Genomic DNA, 14,266 nt, shown 5'->3' with positions numbered 1-14,266 from the left:
ATCACTATGATATATTTTTGTGAACATAGTGACGGCTTCTTTCAGTCATATAAGTACTGGATAAAAACAACCACTTGACTTCAAGTAATATAAGGAAGTGTCACCTCCTGATGGCCCTCTGCAGATTTACTTGCATTACATTGCTTCTATTCATGTTATTTTTCTTAGAGGCCAGTGAAGAATTGATACCAGACAACATGGAGTATAAAAATAACCCATCGGTACTTACCTCTACACATGTAATATTCAAAACCAATGGGTATAGTTCCACGTTGGAGACCACTTTTGCCCTCCACAGTAATTCAGTAAGGAGAAACATTGAGAGGACTAGATTTAGGTCATCTAAGGACCAGCTGGGTCAGTTTGGCTACTGAAAGCACTAAATTACCAAATTTGTAGTGTGACTAGTTTTCCTCATGACCATCCATAGCTGACTAATGTAAGGGCTAGGCTTTCTCCAAATCACAGATTCCCAAATTACAATGAAAATAAATCTGGTAAGAAGCCTCATTCCAAGACTGTTCATTCTCAGAATAACCACCTTGGTGCAAGTGGCCAGATGGGTCTTGGCCACATGGGAAAACTAGACCCATCTGAAGCCACTAACAATAGTAACTATAGCTAATATTCATTGAATTTGCTAAGCACTTTAATGCATCCTGTCATTTTAATCCTCACAACCACTGCCAGACGCTGTTAATGTTATCATCCCCATTGTATTAGTAAGGACACTGCCCAAGACACTCGGCTGATAAGATCACTTAGGGCTTATAGACAGATTGACTAGTTCAGTTTTCCCCAGTAGTCAAAGCACAGTTCTCAAAGCCCATCAACACTTTCTCATCGATGTGTTTAATTTATGCCATCAAGGAAAGTTGATATTTTTGTTATTAAAAACCACCTTCAAATTCTATTGATGCTTAAGTAGGAGTACATAAACCTGGCCAGGGTTTCTGCATAAGGTTAGACTTATGTAAGATGATGACTAGAAAAAATTTTAAGTAGTGAATAAATTAAAATCATTAATTTGTTCACATTTATTTCACTGGTTCCAGGTATGAAAAAATGCAGGGATATAAAAGCAAAAAATTTGAACTCAGTGAAGTGATATTCCTTGGGAACTCCTGGGTGTTAGAAATGGCACTGGGCATCAGTTAGCCACTGTTCCTTTCACTGTTCACATCTGTTGTATTTGTAGCCTCAGCATAAATGAGAATGGTTTGGAGGGAGAGTTTTCATTTATGATGTCACTGTGAGAACTGTTGTGAAGACTTTGTAGGAAAATACAGTAGTCTGTTGATTCTTCCCTGTAGTGGCTTTAACACCTCTGGCTGTGTTTAAGTTCAAGAGCATACCAAGGCCTTACAGGCCTGGCTTGATCTTTGCCCTGAAACTTTAGAGGTCACTGGTCTAGCCTGGCTCTGCCCAATGTAAGCACCACCCTTATGTCTCCTCTCTGGAACTTGATGTAGCAGCCTAACACTGGGGCCAACTTGCCTTTACTCTATTTTCTATAATGAACACTTGTGGAGAAACTGTGACAAATCCATTGATCCTAATATTTTTATTGTTGGAGTCGTGTTGATTCTCTGAATAATTTCTATTTGATTGTATTGTGTAGCATCAATATCCACTAGGGATATGTTAATAAAACTATAAATGCATAGTGTAATACAGAATAGCAAGATTTTTTTGTGAACAGTTTATATAGAAAAGTAAGTTGTTTTTTAAGTGTTAGGCACATTTCTTTTAGGAACCTAAGATAAGAGTTTTCTAAACATTCAATATTTTTAATTACAAGAAACATTTGTTACTAGAGCCAGTTATTTCAGGTGTTCTAATTGGAATATTGATTTTATTACCTCATATACCTCTAGAATGCCACATGTTCTGTTGGAGATAGAATTGCACAATAAATGTCAAGTCTCTGTCAAGTGTTTTAACTTGCTTTTTGCCTCATTTCTAATTCATTGAAGAAGCTTCTCTTTTTTTTGAAAAGAACTTTTTGCCTTTGAAGCTAAGACTTTTCTCCTTGTTTCTGAATACCATGAAAATGTTATATGCTTAATAACCAAATAAAACATACTCATATTATGTCAGAACTGACAAAAAAATCATTCAAAACATTGAGTGAATGAAAGGGACAGCCACCGATGACCTATGAACAATATGTAATCCAAGATTTCCATTAGGTATTTTGTACATTCATACTTTAGACATACATGCTTCCTATTCATAATATCATTTCTATCAGGAAAATCCTTTAAAATGAACAAGTGTCAATTGTTACGGTTTTTCATAAGTAACCTGAGTACAAAAGAAAATTAGGCTAAATAAGGTGGCATGGTTGAGGCTTCCCACTTGCAGTCTATCGCATAAAATATAAATCTGACATATCAACTACAACAGAATAGTGGAATTGAATAAATGTCACTTCATAAATCAGACTAAATAAAAACAAAACACTTGTTTCATTTTAGGGAAATGTATAATATTTTTAAACTAGAAGATAAAATATTTTAATCAGTTCTGGATGAAGAAGCAGTAATCTGGTTCAAATTTGGGTTTGAATTTGGGTATCAAAATTTATTCTAAAATATTAAAGGATTAAGTAAACTGGGTTTTTAAATATTTTGTAGTAGGGCATGCATGGTAAAGCTGCAGGTTTAAATACTCTAAAAAGAATTAGGAATAGATTTAGCAAGGTTGCAGGGTACAAGACCAATATACAAAAAACAGTTGTATTTCTATCCTGTAGCAATAAATGATCTGAAAATGAACTTAAGAAAAAATTACATTTACAATGATATCAGAAAAAATAATATATTTAGTGATAAATTTAACAAAGTGCCAGACTTGTATACTGAAAAGTACAAAATATCTTTGGAAGAAATTTAAAAATCTAAATACTGGAACAGCATCCCATGACAAAAAGTGAAAGACGTATTGTTAAGATGGCAATACGTCCAAACTGATCTGCAATTCCTATCCAAATCTCAGCCGACCTCTGCAGAAATGACAAACCAATTCTAAAATTCATATGGAAATGGAAGGAACCCAGATAGCCAACAGAAATAATGCCTGCATTTACAGTCAATTGATTTTTAACTAGGGTGCCAAGACAATTCCACGGGGAAAAAATTCTTTTAAATGGTGCTGGAACAATAGGATAGTCACATTAGAAAGAATGCAGTTGGTCTCTTACCCCAATACCATATATAAAAAGTAACTCAAGACATCATAAACCTACATGTAAGAGCTAAAATTATAAAACTAGAAGAAAACAGGATTAAGTGTTCATGATACTGGATTAGGAAATAGTGTCTTCAATATGACACCCAAAAGCACAAGTGACAGAAGAAAATAGATTAACTGGACTTGATGACTTACGTGCTTCAAAGAACACTGAAAAATGGAAGGACAACCCACAGAACAGGAGAAAATAATAGCAAATCATGTTATCTATAAGGGATCTGAAGCCAGAATATATAGAACTAACAACTCAACAATAAAGACAAATAGTCCAATTAAAAGTGAGCAAAGGATCTGCATACACATTCTCCAAGATATACAAATGGCCAGTAAGCACATGAAAAATGCTCAACATAGTCACTAGAGAAATGTACATCAAACCACAGTGGAATACCACTTCACTAGGATGGCTACAATGAAAAAGACAGTAACAAATGTTGGCAAGGTTATGGAGATTGAAACCTTCCATCATACATCGCTGGTAGGAATGTAAAATGATGCATTTTGAAAAAGTTTTGTCAGTTCCCTCAATAGAGTTACCATGTGATCCAGCAATTCCACTTATAGGTATATACCTAAGAGAATTGAAAACATACATCTATACAAAAACTTGTACACAATTGTTCATAGGAGCATTCTTTGTAATGGCCAAAGTAGAAATAACCCAAATGCCCATCAACTGAGGAATGGATAAACAATATGTGGTATAGCCACAGAATAGGATATTCATCCATGAAAAGGAGTGAATGAATTACTGATAAATACTTCAACATGGATGTACCTTGAAAACATCACCCTAAATGAAAGAAGCCAGACAAAAAGGCCACATATTGCATGGCTTCATTTATATGAAATATTCTGAATAGTCAAAATATTGGATAGGCAAATTTTAGAGAATGTTTAGTACAGAGCTTATATAATTAAGGAACCAAATGTATTATGATATAATACCTTTAAAGTTGATTATACATTCATGCAATATTTTTATTGAGAGCCTGATAGGCCTGGCGTTTTTATCAAGCACCATGTCCCAAGAACTGAAGAAATACAGCCAACAGCTGGGTAACTATTTGGAGAAAAATAAATACTTACTATAAATTATGAGCAAATCTCAAGTTCCACTGAGTAACTTGTTTCTCCAGATAAAACTATTCAAAAAGCTGAATCAGGCATAAAAGTGAGAAAATAAGTGCCACTGAGTCTTGTGTCTCTAACAAACCAAGGCAGTTCAATTTGACCATCTCAGCCAAAGTACATGCCAGCTCAAGGAAAGATTTATTCATACATGATTTGGTGAACTCCCAAATCCTGTTTTTTTTTTTTCTTTACATTTTTTTTCCCTTTAAGCTGTTGTTCAGACCCTACATAGACACAGTCTTAGTGGTACACCCCTAGTGTTTCAGCCAGTCTGTTACGAAACAGGACCCAAACAGTTTGAGAAGAGTTTAATAAGACTTGGTACAGGCAGGGTGGCCTGAAACTACAGGGGGAGTGAAACAGCCAGACCTAGTCCCGGTAGGCCGCTGTCATTATCCTGAAGGGGTAAGGCAAGTGAGTGGTTGGTGGCACTGGAAATAGAGGGCTCTGTGCAGAGGGCGCCTTGCCAGGAAATGTGATCTCCATGAAGAACACAGACCGCAGAGGCCACGAGGAGGGAGCCAGAGAAAGCAGTACCCTGACCTGCCTCCCTCCCATCTCTGTTTTCCTCCAGCTGAAAGCTGCTGGAAACCACAAGGCAAGAGAACCCATTGATGTCCATATAGGGCAGCCTCCTGCACACAGCAAGTGGAGGGAGGATAAAGGGAAGATATTTGCATAATTATCATTTATTAAGTCAGTAGGTTAAGTGGTTTACTATCATCACATTGATTCTAATAAGCCTATGAGGTAAACTCTAATATCTCCACTCAACAGATGAGTAAAATGATGCTTACAGAGATGTGCCCAATGTTACAGAGCTAATAATGGTGACATGGTAAAACCAAGATCCTAACCCATGTGTCCAGCTCCAGAGAAGCCCATGATATACCCATTCCAAATAAAACTGATCTTTGAAGGTAATATCTATAAGACTTTGAAGACAAATAAGTTGAACAATTAGGATGATAAAACAGGAACTGCCCCTTAACTCTATCCAGCTCTGGCTGATAAACCTATGATTCATCTCTCAATTTGGCCTAAGAAGACTGCTCTCAAAATTTCTGAAAAAAGATGGACAAATATTGGTGCAATTTCTGGGCCCCAGGTGAGTCTTGGTTCTGATTCCGTCCTTAAGCTCCACAGATACACAGTCTCAATACCTCTACCTATTCATTGGTCCTGATGTTTAAAAAATGTGCCTGCTTAAATAAATAAGTAATCAAATAGCGGTGGAATAAAATAAGTCTAAAATAGAGGATCTTAGTCCTTATACTTATTGATTGTCAAATTTTAATAAATTGGGTTAAACTATGGTTTTGAAGTATAGCTTTAAGATAAGCATTCACTCTCATTTCACAAAAATGTTATGGGCCAGATTGATCCTGATTTCCTTTTACCTTCTTTAGTATTAAAAAACAAAATTAATCAAGCCACAATAATATTTAGGAATACGACTAATGAAAATGAAATAGAACAAATAGTTGGCTGTGTAGTTGAAGAGAAGTAGAGGGCCCAGAAAATACAAATACAGAAATTTTTTAAAACCTAGGGTCCACTTCCCAACAATAAGTGGGATTAAAAACAGAGGCTCTTACTCTGCACCAGATTCTAGGAAGAAATTCAAGCCCTGTCAAGATATGAGTATGAAAATATCTTCTAGTCTGTCTCTTTTTTTGTATCAATGACGGTGATTCTTCCTCCTTCCTGGCAACACAGAAGTATTTTCGACTCAATTGAAAAAACATAATAATTGTGTTTGATTGGGGCTCATGTTGTATTTTCTATTAACATTTTGTGCTAAATAATTACCCTTTCAGTTTCTGGTATATTTTTGGATAGACTGTTTTTCTGTGACTGCAGAAGAATGTCAAAGCCAAAACTGGGCACATGACATATGAAATACATGATAGCTTTAAAATTGGCAAAGACTAGGGAATTCTGTCACATTGCTTTTTAAGGACACTTAGTGGGGAAAGTCCTCATGAATCTATGGGGAGCTATAAACATTTGTTTAATGAAGAAGAATGTAATCCTAGTGAAAAGTATAAAGGAAACTCTTTCTTCGAACTGCCATTAATAATTGAGAAGTTACAGAGAGAAGGAATTTAGAGATCTAATTCAGCAAGCAATTACCATTATTTATGGGAATGTAAGGCCCAGAAAATTCTAGTAACTTGCTCAAGTTCATGCAGCTATTTACTAGCAGTGCCCAAATAAATATTACAATAATACAATCCCTTAGACTCATAAGGGCTTTATAACTACTTGTCCAGATTTCTTATTGGTGTCTCCCATTTTTTCTTGGCTGCCAGGATGATCAATGTTAAGTTAAATCTCAACTGCAACTTCGCTTAGTTCAGCTTTTCTGATATGCTTATTCTCTACTGCCATCAACCATCAACCATCTTTTTCTGTTTTTGTCTTTGCATTTATCTTTGAAAGTTTATTGTAACAGTACTTTATTATTATAAGCTGTCTATTTCTACCTGGAAGTAGGTGAGGTACAGATAATATATTAGAATGCTTCCTGGATCATAAAGAATTGTGTTCAAAAACTAACCTCAGAAATAAGACAGCTCCTTCACCCCCTCCCTGCCACCTATTCTCACTACCTCTCCCTAAAACTAACAAAAATACTTCAAACTATTTGTTCCAACTTACACATAGAATTAAAGACTTCTCCAACTTGTTGTCACTTCCCCACCAGGGTTCTGTCCCCTTTTTGTCTGCAATAAAGAAAAGAATTTGATAGGTAAGAAAAAGTGAGGAACTTGCCCAGTGGGAAGGACATGTGATGTCCAGGGGACCTGACCCCTGGCTCTGTGGGGTCCTAGTTAGGAGCCTTTGAGCAGAGCAAGCTCTGAACAAGGACCTGTAGCCTTACAGGAGTTGGAAGAAGTAACTTATGGAGAGGGAACCAACTGTGATTTTAAGCTACCAAGGTCTCAAGGTTAATTAATTACTATAGCATAACTTAGTCTATCTTGGCTCCTATTACAAAAGTGATTCTAACTCTTTTGGGTCAAGAACATCCTGAGGATTCTCCTAGATGAACACACACTTAGAATTTGCCAGGAAATTCCAGGGGGTTCTTGAGTCCTCTAAAGCTTATTTATGGTCCCATGTTAAAAACTCCCAACCTTCCAAAGAAATACAGATGGCCAACAGGCACATGAAAAGAACCTCCACAAGGCTAATCAGCAAAATGCAAATCAAAACAATGAGATATCACATCACACTAGTTAGAATGGCCACTATTGAAAAGACAAGAAATAACAAGTGTTGGCGAGGACGCAGAGAAAAGGGAGCCCTCCTACACTGTTGGTGGGAATGTAAATTGGTGTAGTGACTGTGGAAAGCAGTATGGAGGTCCCTCAAAAAACTAAAAATAGAAATACCATATGACCCAGTAACTCCATTTCTAGGAATTTACCCAAAGAAAACAAAATCCCTAATTCAGAAAGACATATGCACCCCTTTGTTTATTGCAGCATTATTGACAATAGCCAAGATATGGAAGCAACCTTAGTGTCCATCAATAGATGGATAAAGAAGATGTGGTACACACACACAATGGAATATATTCAGCCATAACAAAAAAGAAATCCTGCCATTCAAGACAATATGGATGGACCTAGAGGATATTATGCTAAGTGAAATAAGCCAAGTGGAGGAAGACAAATACCATATGAATTTATTTATTTGTGGAATCTAAAAACAAACAAAATGAACAAAATAGCAGTAGATTCACAGGCACTGAGAAGTGACTGCTGGTTACCATGGGGGAGGGGTTCAGGGTGGGTGTGTGAGGAGGTTGAGAGAGACAAAGGGGCACAAAAATTCTCAGTCATAAGTTGGTCACAGGGATGGTAGTATAGCATGGAGAACACAGCCAGTGATTCTGTAACATCTTCCTTTGCTGATGCATAGTAACTGCCCTACTTGGGGTGGGGATTTAATCATGTGGGTAACTGTTGAACCACTCTGCTGTATACTTAAACCAATGTGACTGTATATCAGCTATACTTTAAGAACTTTCAGCCTAAAGCCTTCTCCTATGCTCAGAATCACTTTTTCCCTGACAGCTTATTTTAGTTTTCCACTTTTTCTTATCTCACTTGTTGCCTACATAAAAAGGCTTTGGAATAAAATATACTGCTCTAAAATGTTAAAATGAAATGCCCAAATCATTTGTCTAGAAATAGGGTATCAAAAAGAGAAACAGAAGAGCATGTTCCAAAAATGAAAATTCCACCATTAGAAAAGCATTCTGCTACGATCATTATGAAAACAAAACAGCCTTGCCCCCCTAAACACCCTAAAAACGAATGTATATATGCCTTCTCAAAATTGTGTCAAGCCTTAATCTGGTGGGTTCTTCAATATTAAAGACTTTATGTTATACTAATAAAAATACTTCTAAGAAAAATCTTTTAAAGGACAATTATTCCATGCTAGAAACAACCCTTCCCATTTTGTTAGCCAGACAGGCCTGCCCATTTATATTACAGGCAGGCACACACTGCAGACTCAGCCATCCACACCATTCCCTGCCTGCTCCTGCCCTCCTCTCCCTCCCCTTTGCTCTAATTAGAAAAGCAAATGGAATTGTCTGAGTGCCTTTACTCTGTGCAAGGGTATCTTTTCAGCGAGCAGATGTTTCTACTGCCTAAGTACTGAGTGCCTAACCATGAAAATACCTGGTGAGAATAAAATCTGGCCACTTAAATTTGCTCCTAAAATAAAGCTACTTTTACAAACATGGAACCAGATAATGATCCAGTTCTTTTTTTGTAAAGTGCCTTTCAAATCATTGTTTCTTGTCTCTTCCTGCTGTGGTTCCTATCCAGCAACTAACAAAAACCAATTTTAGTTCCATCTCCCGTTTGAGCTGTATGAAGCCAAACATTCATTTTTTTTTTTTTAATAATTATTTTTTATTGAAGGGTAGTTGACACACAGTATTACATTACATGAGTTTCAAGTGTACAACACAGTGGTAGAACATTTATATACATAATTCTAGGTTCCAGCTATCACCCTACCAGGCTGTTACAATATCTTGACTATATTCCTTATCCTCTACATTACATCCCGGTTACTAATTTATTTTACCATTGGAAGTCTGTCCTTTTTTTTTTTTTTTTTTTTTTTTTTTTTTGTGAGGGCATCTCTCATATTTATTGATCAAATGGTTGTTAACGACAATAAAATTCTGTATAGGGGAGTCAATTCTCAATGCACAATCATTATTCCACCCCAAGCCTAATTTTTGTCAGTCTCCAATCTTCTGAGGCATAACAAACAAGTTCTTACATGTAGAACAAATTCTTACATAATGAATAAGTTACATAGTGAACAGTACAAGGGCAGTCATCACAGAAACTTTCGGTTTTGCTCATGCATTATGAACTATAAACAGTTCAAATATGAATACTCATTTGGTTTTTATACTTGATTTATATGTGGATACCACATTTCTCTCTTTATTATTATTATTTTTAATAAAATGCTGAAGTGGTAGGTAGATACAAGATAAAGGTAGAAAACATAGTTTAGTGTTGTAAGAGAGCAAATGTAGATGATCAGGTGTGTGCCTGTAGACTATGTGTTAATCCAAGCTAGACAAGGGCAATAAAACATCCACGTATGCAGAAGATTTCTCTCAGAGCGGGGGGGTGAGGTTCTAAGCCTCACCTCTGTTGATCCCCAATTTCTCACCTGATGGCCCCCCTGCGACTGTGCCTGTCTTAGGTTGTTCCTCCCTTGAGGAATCTTACCCGTCTCTGGCTAACCAGTCATCTTCCGGGGCCATACAGGGAAATGTGAAGTTGGTAAGTGAGAGAGAAGCCTTATTGTTTGAAAAAGTTAGCTTTTTACTTCTTTGCATATTTATGCCCTGTGGCTTCTATGCCCAGCATTTGTCTTGAGGTATCTTTACCACTTGGAAGAATTATGATACTCGGTAAATTTGATATGAGGCACGAATTCTATTTAAGGGTTGTAATTAGGAAGGAAGAAGAAAAGCTATAGAAGTAGCAGGAGGAAGAAAACATGGGAAGATTGATTATTTCTTTGACATATCTTCTTGTAGAGTAACTTCAGCATGTATAGGTTTTAAGCTACTACTTAAATTGCACACACACATTAACATAATAGGAGTATAGTTACATAACCAAAGCATATCTGTAATTACCAGCCATCTGCAGTGAAACCAAGAAAACCAGTTAGGCACCTTAGGCATTTGTGAAAACTTATCTATGATATGGTGGATATTGTCCAACTGAACTAGAACAGTCTGAGAGAAATCAGACAAATTAAAACAACCCATTCCTGGGGACTGTTCACATGCCATATGTTCTTTTAACAGTAAATAGTTTTTAGTTGTAAGACTTTGGAGCGCTACAATTTGCACTTCTCCAAATTCTTGGTTGAGTTCCAACAGTATAGATCCAGTCCAATTTTGTTGTTTTACTGTATGCACAGGCCAGCTTAGATATCTCCTTCCTCATTCCCATGGCAAGTCCAGGAACTGGTGGGATGAGTGCATCTACAGCTGTAGCAGTGCGTGGATCTTTGTTGGGGTTTTTTGATGATCATCTTCTGGCATGAGTCTTCCAGAGAGTGCAGATGTTGGAAGTTCTTTTTCATATCGTATCTTAGTTCATTTTCGGGGTAGCCAAATTAGGCTTTGATCCTCTGTATAAACACAAACAGACCCTTTGCCTACACTTTTATATGCCCTTTATACCCTTGTGTAGAACTCGTTGGAGGTTACCACACAGGAACTGCCCTTTTTTTTTTTTTTTTTTGCTATCACTAATCTACACTTACATGACGAATATTATGTTTACTAGGCTTTCCCCTATACCAGGTCTCCCCTATAAACCCCTTTACAGTCACTGTCCATCAGCATAGCAAAATGTTGTAGAATCACTACTTGCCTTCTCTGTGTTGTACAGCCCTCCCTTTTCTCCTACCCCCCCATGCATGTTAATCTTAATACCCCCTACTTCTCCCCCCCTTATCCCTCCCTACCCACCCATCCTCCCCAGTCCCTTTCCCTTTGGTACCTGTTAGTCCATTCTTGAGTTCTGTGATTCTGCTGCTGTTTTGTTCCTTCAGTTTTTCCTTTGTTCTTATATTCCACAGATAAGTGAAATCATTTGGTATTTCTCTTTCTCCGCTTGGCTTGTTTCACTGAGCATAATACCCTCCAGCTCCATCCATGTTGCTGCAAATGATTGGATTTGCCCTTTTCTTATAGCTGAGTAGTATTCCATTGTGTATATGTACCACATCTTCTTTATCCATTCATCTATTGATGGACATTTAGATTGCTTCCAATTCTTGGCTATTGTAAATAGTGCTGCGATAAACATAGGAGTGCATCTGTCTTTCTCAAACTTGATTGCTGCATTCTTAGGGTAAATTCCTAGGAGTGGAATTCCTGGGTCAAATGGTAAGTCTGTTTTGAGCATTTTGATGTACCTCCATACTGCTTTCCACAATGGTTGAACAAGTTTACATTCCCACCAGCAGTGTAGGAGGGTTCCCCTTTCTCCACAGCCTCGCCAACATTTGTTGTTGTTTGTCTTTTGGATGGCAGCCATCCTTACTGGTGTGAGGTGATATCTCATTGTAGTTTTAATTTGCATTTCTCTGATAATTAGTGATGTGGAGCATCTTTTCATGTGTCTGTTGGCCATCTGTATTTCTTTTTTGGAGAACTGTCTGTTCAGTTCCTCTGCCCATTTTTTAATTGGGTTATTTGTTTTTTGTTTGTTGAGGCGTGAGAGCTCCTTATATATTCTGGACGTCAAGCCTTTATCGGATGTGTCATTTTCAAATATATTCTCCCATACTGTAGGGATCCTTCTTGTTCTATTGATGGTGTCTTTTGCTGTACAGAAGCTTTTCAGCTTAATATAGTCCCACTTACTCATTTTTGCTGTTGTTTTCCTTGCCCGGGGAGATATGTTCAAGAAGAGGTCACTCATGTTTATGTCTAAGAGGTTTTTGCCTATGTTTTCTTCCAAGAGTTTAATGGTTTCATGGCTTACATTCAGGTCTTTGATCCATTTTGAGTTTACTTTTGTATATGGGGTTAGACAATGGTCCAGTTTCATTCTCCTACATGTAGCTGTCCAGTTTTGCCAGCACCACCTGTTGAAGAGACTGTCATTTCGCCATTGTATGTCCATGGCTCCTTTATCAAATATTAATTGACCATATATGTCTGGGTTAATGTCTGGATTCTCTAGTCTGTTCCATTGGTCTGTGGCTCTGCTCTTGTGCCAGTACCAAATTGTCTTGATTACTATGGCTTTATAGTAGAGCTTGAAGTTGGGGAGTGAGATCCCCCCTACTTTATTCTTCCTTCTCAGGATTGCTTTGGCTATTCGGGGTCTTTGGTGTTTCCATATGAATTTTTGAATTATTTGTTCCAGTTCATTGAAGAATGTTGCTGGTAGTTTCATAGGGATTGCATCAAATCTGTATATTGCTTTGGGCAGGATGGCCATTTTAACGATATTAATTCTTCCTAGCCACGAGCAAGGGATGAGTTTCCATCTGTTAGTGTCCCCTTTAATTTCTCTTAAGAGTGACTTGTAGTTTTCAGAGTATAAGTCTTTCACTTCTTTGGTTAGGTTTATTCCTAGGTATTTTATTTTTTTTGATGCAATTGTGAATGGAGTTGTTTTCCTGATTTCTCTCTCTGTTGGTTCATTGTTAGTATATAGGAAAGCCACAGATTTCTGTGTGTTGATTTTGTATCCTGCAACTTTGCTGTATTCTGATATCAGTTCTAGTAATTTTGGGGTGGAGTCTTTAGGGTTTTTTATGTACAGTATCATGTCATCTGCAAATAGTGACAGTTTAACTTCTTCTTTACCAATCTGGATTCCTTGTATTTCTTTATTTTGTCTGATTGCCGTGGCTAGGACCTCCAGTACTATGTTAAATAACAGTGGAGAGAGTGGGCATCCCTGTCTAGTTCCCGATCTCAGAGGAAATGCTTTCAGCTTCTCGCTGTTCAATATAATGTCGGCTGTGGGTTTATCATAGATGGCCTTTATTATGTTGAGGTACTTGCCCTCTATTCCCATTTTGCTGAGAGTTTTTAACATGAATGGATGTTGAACTTTGTCAAATGCTTTTTCAGCATCTATGGAGATGATCATGTGGTTTTTGTCTTTCTTTTTGTTGATGTGGTGGATGATGTTGATGGACTTTCGAATGTTGTACCATCCTTGCATCCCTGGAATGAATCCCACTTGGTCATGGTGTATGATCCTTTTGATGTATTTTTGAATTCGGTTTGCTAATATTTTGTTGAGTATTTTTGCATCTACGTTCATCAGGGATATTGGTCTGTAGTTTTCTTTTTTGGTGGTGTCTTTGCCTGGTTTTGGTATTAGGGTGATGTTAGCTTCATAGAATGAGTTTGGGAGTATCCCCTCCTCCTCTATTTTTTGGAAAACTTTAAGGAGAATGGGTATTATGTCTTCCCTGTATGTCTGATAAAATTCCGAGGTAAATCCATCTGGCCCGGGGGTTTTGTTCTTTGGTAGTTTTTTGATTACCTCTTCAATTTCGTTGCTGGTAATTGGTCTGTTTAGATTTTCTGTTTCTTCCTGGGTCAATCTTGGAAGGTTATATTTTTCTAGGAAGTTGTCCATTTCTCCTAGGTTTCCCAGCTTGTTAGCATATAGGTTTTCATAGTATTCTCCAATAATTCTTTGCATTTCCGTGGGGTCCGTCGTGATTTTTCCTTTCTCGTTTCTGATACTGTTGATTTGTGTTGATTCTCTTTTCTTCTTAATAAGTCTGGCTAGAGGCTTATCTATTTTGTTTATTTTCTCGAAGAACC

Source organism: Manis pentadactyla, chromosome 5, assembly GCF_030020395.1.
Source record: "Manis pentadactyla isolate mManPen7 chromosome 5, mManPen7.hap1, whole genome shotgun sequence".
NCBI lineage: Eukaryota > Metazoa > Chordata > Mammalia > Pholidota > Manidae > Manis > Manis pentadactyla.
The sequence above is the reverse complement of the archived record's forward strand: the minus strand, read 5'-3'. Positions refer to the sequence as shown.